The following is an 8096-nucleotide window of genomic DNA, read 5'->3' as shown; positions in this document are numbered from 1 at the left end:
CTACTGTTAGGAGAGTCCCTGGCACAGTTTTAGCCCATGCCTATGAATGCTGCCCCTCACTGAGGCTTGGAAGTTACAGGGTCCTGGCACAATTCACAATCAGCATTTTGCAAACAGCTGCATTCGTCTAGTTATCAAAGGCTTCAATGACAAAAATATGAACTCTTCTATGACTTCTGGGCTCAGTGTCCACCACCATTCCTAAGTGTATCAATTTTATGAATGAAATTATAGCTTGAGAGGGTCCCATGAAACTTTTCTTTTGAAACCCTGTGCAGCTCAATGGGTGGTGCAAGCAGGGGGGGAACACATTTACAAGAGATAAGCATTTTTTTCCCTTCCCATGAAGAATATGAATGTGAATTAACAAAGACTTTGCAATTGTCAAGTAGAGAACAACGGTGCAAACACTGCTATCTCTACCTTGAGGGTGTTCAGGCCTTTCCAATGTTAATGAAAGGAGACTCAGTTTCTTGTCAGCTGCAGCAAAGAGAAGCTCCACAAACTTGGAAAGAAATCAGCATTTTTTGAAATGCTGGCCCAGGATTAAAAGCATAACAGGATTCCCAGCTTCCTACTGACTTCAGTGGAAAGGTGAGGATCATGATGGGAGTTAGGATTCCAGTATAAATCTACACTTGGCTTGACAGTCATACTATTCCTGAACTGACAAATGGCAGCCAAGGACGAAGTAGTCAAGCTGAAGGGTCACTAGGGAAAAAAAGGAGCTTTAAAATAGCAGTGCTAGTCTCTATGACAAGAGCTATAGTTATTGAATTTAGAAGAAACCTGACTGAGATATTAAGTATTATACACCATATTAGTAATTATATAACAGATAATATTAATGATACTTATACAAGTGTTTGTTAAACCAGTAATTCAGATTTAATGAATAACAAATGGCCTTTTTTCTAAGAGGGAATCCCACGCTTAATTTCTGAGATTAATCTTATTTAAAGCAAAAATTCTCCCTCTGAATAGCTGGTAGTGTTCAGCTTAAATTAGCATCTGCTGAAGTGAGTAGTTGAGCTTCATCTGACATTTATTAGGACCAATGCATAAAGGCTGTACTGTGGCAACACTATTTAATTGTCAAGGCAATTAGTTGCCACTTTGGATATCAGAATTGTCACTGAGTTAAAAAATAAGGGAAGAAGACATGGCAGAAATAGTTTTCTTTCTAACTGGAAATTGTGCCTGAATTTTATATTAGTCATAGAAGCGAGAACTGATGACATAGATCAGACTTGGACATAACAGGGAAAAAGTTAGAATTTTAACAACGGTTGATTTACTTATGACTTCAAACCAACTCTAAATTTTATACAAAATTATGTAAATCACTGGATGCTAGGCTAAAATTCTCTGTAATGTGTATGGTTCCCTTACCTCCCTATTAAAAAATCAGGATTATTTGTTTTCTTTTCAACAATAAAAAGATATTTAGAATAAAAAACCCTCATTCACTATTCTGTGAGCCTTACATTTGCTCTGAAACATGTGTAGATCTTAAGCAAATTCTATGTGCATGATTCTTACCTTTAACTATAAGAGTTTCTTAGTTTGAAAAGGATTCATAAAGTTATATTCTTTCAATATGCAATAAACTGGCCAGTGGTCACATGAGAGAGTTCTCTTCAACTGTGCTCATTATTGTTCTTTTTGTTCTCAAATGTTTTCTAGAGAAATTTAAAGTCAGTTTTGCATATGTGCCATTAATGTTCACAGAGTAAAGCCTGAAAAAGGCAGTGTAGAAATGGGAGTTCATTTTGCTCAAGACTCTGAGTGAAGTGTCTGGAAGTCTGGCAGCTTGTACATTGGCTGGCCTTTGGATTAATGTAGGAATGCAAAGCTACAAGTCCTTAATCTTCATAAGGAATGACAACCATCTCTGAATGGCTGGAACCTGCACGTTCATCCCATCCTTCTCTGCTCCTCACCAAAGTGCAGTTTATTGGTTTCAGTCCTGTCCAGATCAACTTCTACAGTCTATATTTTTCATGTGTTGGCAATTTGTGTATCTGAACACATCAGAAAAGGTTATTGGGTGACTCTCTGCTTTATAAAGGGGAAATTAGGGAAATTTTGAATCAAACTCTAGGAAGAATTAAGTGAGATTTTAATTTTGGCTATGCTGGACACCTCTGGGCTATGTTGTGATCCATCTGCCTAGAGGGAGGATTTTGCTTATCTCAGCTGCCATTTTCTAGCCTAGCCCTAGTGGGAGTGCATCTCATCCATTGTTTCAAGAATACTTCCACCCATCTCTCAAAGTTCAGTATGCTGACCACAGATTATCCTGTCTATTTTCTGAGCAGTACCAAACAAGATTAGGATAATTAATAGCTATATTTTAATTGAATTAGCTTCCATGCATTATTTATTTCTGACCAAAGGTCTAGAACTTATGGAGACCAGCACTTCAAAACTTGGGAAAGTAATAATTTTTTTTTTGTAGGTGGGACATGAAAAGTCTGAGCTACAAATAAAAGATTGAATCATTAAAATGTATAGATCAATTGATTTTGGGTTAACCTCTTTTGTTGGAGTGAGAGTCTAACATATGGAAATGAATGAAAGATCCAGATAACCTCTAGTAGTTGAAATCAAACTGAAATATGGTTGCAATAGTGTCAAGATATTATGTTTTATCTGTGGTTACCTGCAAGTCCAGCAAAACAAGAGAGGCTGACACCAATAGGTTTTAAGAGATCTTACACTTTTCAGATCATGGTGTTTCTGCTCCTTTTATTCTAAATACTTGTAGATCTCTGTTGTGATCTTGACTACAGTGTTTCCTCATAATGATTGCTGCTATATTGACTCCCAGGAAAACTTTTTCTTAGTTAACTGAAGTATAAAGCAAACCTCAACTTTACTCAGGAAGGTATTTCTTTTTCTTTTCTTTTTTTTTCTTGTTATCAGTCATTATTCTAGGGCCAGACTTCTGAAATATGCAACAACTCATGGTAATTTCAAATCTGTGTAGCATCTTCTTGTACTATTTTGAAAAGGGGCCCTTAGTCATTCTCTGGTATTTCCTGAAGTTCATTTTTCCAGAAATGAAGCACATGGTTACTGTCAACAGTAACAGGCTGTGGTCAACCTTGGTCTTGATTTCTCCACTAGCTGGAAGGAAATAAAAAACTAAACTTGTCACTTCCATCTGTCCTGACTCACAGCTGGTTCTGTGTTGGTTTAGTTGCACTTCAAATGTTCTGCTGAATGAGCTTTGATCAGTAAAACACGATTGAGTATCTCATATTTTCCTCTGAGAAAAGAATATAAACAGCTCTTTATAACTGACGTCAGTATTTTTTGATTTGACAGGGAATTTTAAGATATTGGAATTTTTTTTCAGACATCAAATGTACACCTTAAAACAGAGTCATCTCTAGTTCAGGCCATTGTATCATACTATGTAGAGGTAGTTATTCAAAATGCAGGGAGAAAGAAATCAATCATTACCCATCAAATGCAAATACATAATAAACCACAAACAACTCAACATGAGTAAAGAAATCCAAGAATTATGTTCCATAAATTCAGTTGCCTGCTGTTCATTCTGTAGTATAGAAACACTTTTGTCCATCTAACACTTTTCACCAAATATTTTATCCTTTTCAGGAGACATCTATTTAAATGTAATTATTTGAATCTGTGAGATTGCTTGAAACTCACAAAGCTGAGACCCATAAAAAGTGGTGATGGAGCAAAGTCTAATAAACAGAAATAGCTTTGGTGCTGTACAAAGGAGAATACCTGTTGTGAATTGCAGCAACTTTCTAGTGGCCATAAACATAAGGAAGAAAAGGTACTGTTATTCTACAGCCATGATAGTTTTCAAAGCAATGCTACCTGCAGAGGTTGTCAAGAGAGCAGAAAAACCACAATAACCCCCACATCTCTAGCATTCCACATCCCACTTATTTCACCCAAGGCTGCATATTTATTTTGAGATTAATTTGGTACATGTAGTGTACATTTGCCAAGTTTTTTTTTTTGCTATTTAAATCTTCAATTCCAAAGCTATGTATTAATCCTATTACTGCTAATTGAGAGAAGTCTGCAGTCTTTTTGAGTTAGGTGAAGTTCAAGTTGTAATTGGTATCAAAGAAAAGCACAGAGTAAGAACTGAATATTAATATTTAACTCTTGCCATTTTATTATTTCCACTTGAAAATCACAGCAGTGGTTAAAAGACCTTTTTATGAGTTCATGAGGGTAGTGAATTGGAGACTATGGGATGAGATTTTTCATTCATGCAGCAAGATTGACAAAAATTGCTTTGTAAGAAATGTAAATGAAATATTATACTGGGGCCCAGTAGTACTGGTTATAGCCACAGGTTTCTCAGTATTCCCATTATGAAATTTTCCTTGTAGGTTAAGTACCTGCACTGTAAAATTTTGCTCAAGGTTAATACAGCATACAAGATTCTAACCCAGGAGCTATTTTGTTCCAAGTCTTCCATTTAGTCTTTTCCAGATAACTGTAGTTTTAGACGATGTTTTGAATTTGAGTACTTTTTAAATGATTCTGCTTTTATGGCAGAACTTCTCATAAGACATGCACACAATGGTGGATTAATTGCTTATGATGGAAAATAAGGAAAAGACCACCCAGGACAAAGATGATCCCTTTGATATCAGATCCCTAATCAGGTACATTTATTTGTGCATTCCTTCAAAGACATAAATGGTGAATTTTTTCAAAGGTCAAAGAAATTAAAAGAAGAATGGCCATTGACTTGGTGGCTTTGGAAATAATTTCTACCCCTGACTAAGGAGTATTTGGAACACCAGTAAACAAAGAATTTCTCCAAGTTTTATTTTTTCTATTTTTTGGAATTTTATGCATTGGGAATTATAGGCTCTGTCTTTAATCATACCCATAGAGCATATTCACTATTATACCCTTGGGACTGCTATAATCAATCATTTGAGATCAAACTGGAAGGAGACCAGGATGCAGGAATATTTCAGAACTGTATCTTGTTGTTGAAATATCACAAAAACCATGAGTAAAAAAGGTGTTTGAGAGGAAGAAAAATGATAAGAGGTAACGTTGGAAGTCAGAGTAAACAAGCAAAGAGATCAAAACATGGAAAGAAAGCAAAGAAGATATGAAAAATTAGGGAGAACAACACTGAAACCAGCAAAGTGGACACAGCTTGAAATACTGCATTTCCACTACTCACTTTATATTAGAGATGATAAATTGTGATAACAATTGATTATTTTTTCTGTTGAAAGTGTTTTCCATCCTATGAATATTGAAGATGGTCTAAACTGATCATTTGACCAAAATGCACAAATAGCAATGGTAGCAAATCTGGTTCCAAACTGAGATATATGATTCTTGCTCTGTGTACTATGATTTCAGACAAATGCACAGTTAATGAACATTTTTTATTTGTTCACAAATTTTCTGCCTTATTACTTTATATTAATTTACTTCAGAGTTTGTTACCTTCAAAGACCTTGCAAGTTCAGACCAGAAGTGGCTTCACGAAGGCCTGGTAACTTTGTGAGGTGCATTGACACAACTGTAGTTGCAGTCAATTCCTTATGCAGAAGAAAACTCAATTGTTCTCTAAAGCAAACAAACAAAAGGTTTCTTTTTTTTCTTTTTTTTTCTGGCAAAAGATTATGAGACTAATACTTGCGTTGCAACTAATGAAAAATATAAGCTTACAACTTTCATCATTAGTGCTGTTACAAATCATAGATCTATTTCTAAAGAACAAACTCCACTTTTTGTTTATATCTGAACCATTAACAATTGAACTGTGTCCTGCCTTTCTAATATTAAAAGAGACAAACTATAGTTACAGAATAAAGGGTGTGAATAACTAAAAAATAAATTGCGTTAGGTCCTGAGATAAACTGTCATCTAACACATAGTGAATGAAAAAAATGTTGCTACTACAACCTCCAACCACTTAGTGAGAATTTTGCCTTGAAAAATTCAATGGAACTGAAAACAAATAAACAATGTCATCCACTTTGTAGTACTGAAAATGCTGATTTTGTGGCTTAAGTGATAATATTGAGAGTTAAAATACATTTCATACATAATGCTTGAAGAATCATCTAGTTCATTCAAACTCCAGGATTACTTCCCTCTAGATTTTTTCTTCAGTTAGTAAAAATGCCAACAAGATTTGAATACTGGCATTCAATTCATACCTTTTGGGGGTTGGGGGTCATTGACTCCAGCATCCTTTTCTATGTATTTATGTTAAGCAATTTTCTGGCCTCCACTGACATTTTGACAGTATCATATAAATTGTAATGTTTCACCCCACACAGTCTGACTGTGAGGAAGGTGTCACATCTTGCAGGTAAAAATTTAAGTTGTAGAGACACAAATTCCTTTCCTCATATCATAAGGTTTAGCTTCCATAATGTCTACATGGATCCAGCTTTTTAGTCATGTAAATAACAGGCATCTAAATAAAGTTCATTGCCTTCTGTGATGAGAAGTTCTCCTTTTGTGATGAACCATAAAAGAGGAGCATGTCCAGAGGAATGAAAAAAAAAAATCCTGCTTTTTTATGAAGTCTCCCAGGGGTATCTGAAAGTGATTCGCTTTCTGGAGATCCTTTCTCTTCCTATTGTCCAAAAGACAGACTTTTTCATAACGTAGACTAGAAAAATGCCTCTTAGAGATGAATGTCACTTGTGATGAATGCTCAAAATTATCCAGGGACTCAAGTGCAGGTAGGAAATTGCACCTGAATCTTTAATGTCTTTGTGTAACAGGTAACCACGGAACTATTCTTCTTGCAACCCAGATGATCTTCCTCTACAGACTGAGTCCACTTCTCTCACAGCCAAGTGAAGCATGAAGTCTTTTCTCCCCTTCAAGTCAGTAATGTGCATTTCATTCTTTCACAGCAGGAGTACAACAAATACTGCTCTACAAATGACTGCGAAATGCCAAAGCATCTTTTAGGATAGTGATGTAGACAGCTTGATGACCTGGCTGACATTGTGCTCGTCTTACACTGACCACTGGTAGTCAAGATGAATTGGTAACATGATGTCTTCTGATCTCAAACACAAAATATTTCATATTAGATCTTGTGTGTTAACTACCTTGTGTATCCACAATGTAAAAATTTTCTACAATAGTTCTGCAGTAAAACAAATATCACTTCCCTGCAGGCTGGCTAAAGATTGCCACCTGTAAACCAAAAGACGTGGGACCAATTTCAAAACCCACTGATGGCTTTTTGACTTTATTGAGCTTTACATCCAGTCTACAAAACCAAAATTTTAAATGAAGAATCATTCTGTGTTGAGATAGAAAAATAGCGTGAAAACATTTTTAAAGCATACCAGCCAGTGATACTTTCAAGAGACTTGGTCTGACCAGACACTCCACTGATATGTATTTAAAGCATTATTAAAAAAACTGCTATGGAAGGTATTATTTTGGATCATAGGCAATAAAACTTAAGGGGAATCCAGCTCTTTAGAGCCCTGTGTCTTTTTGAATAAAATTGAACACATGTAAAATGAAAAGCTCCAAACAAAACCATGAACCTTTTCTGTGCTCTTATTTGAAATCTTTATATCAAGTCAGGCCTCAGTGTGTACAGGGCTATTTTAAGCACAGTTTCTACCAAAAGAACTGCTGATGACATTTCAGAAGTGATTCCCTCACTGCTGTGCTCCAGTTAATGGGCCACTCTTGTGATAGCAGCAGTATTGCTTCTAAAAATGTGATGATCTGCTGCAGATAGAAACATCTTTTTCTGCATTATGCCCATTGATTAAAAAAAAAAAACATACTAAAGCCTTATCCGGGGAACTCAGACTTGGAGGAAATGAGGCTTAACTGGATTTTATTCTTAAAAATAATAAGAGAATCTACTAGAAGGAATAGGCTCTTTTTAATCTTTTTTCCCTGATAATTTGGTATACTTAATATATAAATATACCTATGACTCCCTGTAAGCATAGATATACCTGCTTAAAAGACATTCTATATGTATGTGTGGAAGTGTATATATAAATGTCAAAAGCTGTGAGGAGTGGTCCATTGTCACTTCACTGAATATGACACCATAAATATGCATATGA

The sequence above is a fragment of the Agelaius phoeniceus genome, chromosome 5 (assembly GCF_051311805.1).
Source record: "Agelaius phoeniceus isolate bAgePho1 chromosome 5, bAgePho1.hap1, whole genome shotgun sequence".
Taxonomy (NCBI): Eukaryota; Metazoa; Chordata; class Aves; order Passeriformes; family Icteridae; genus Agelaius; species Agelaius phoeniceus.
Note: the sequence above shows the minus strand (reverse complement) of the source record.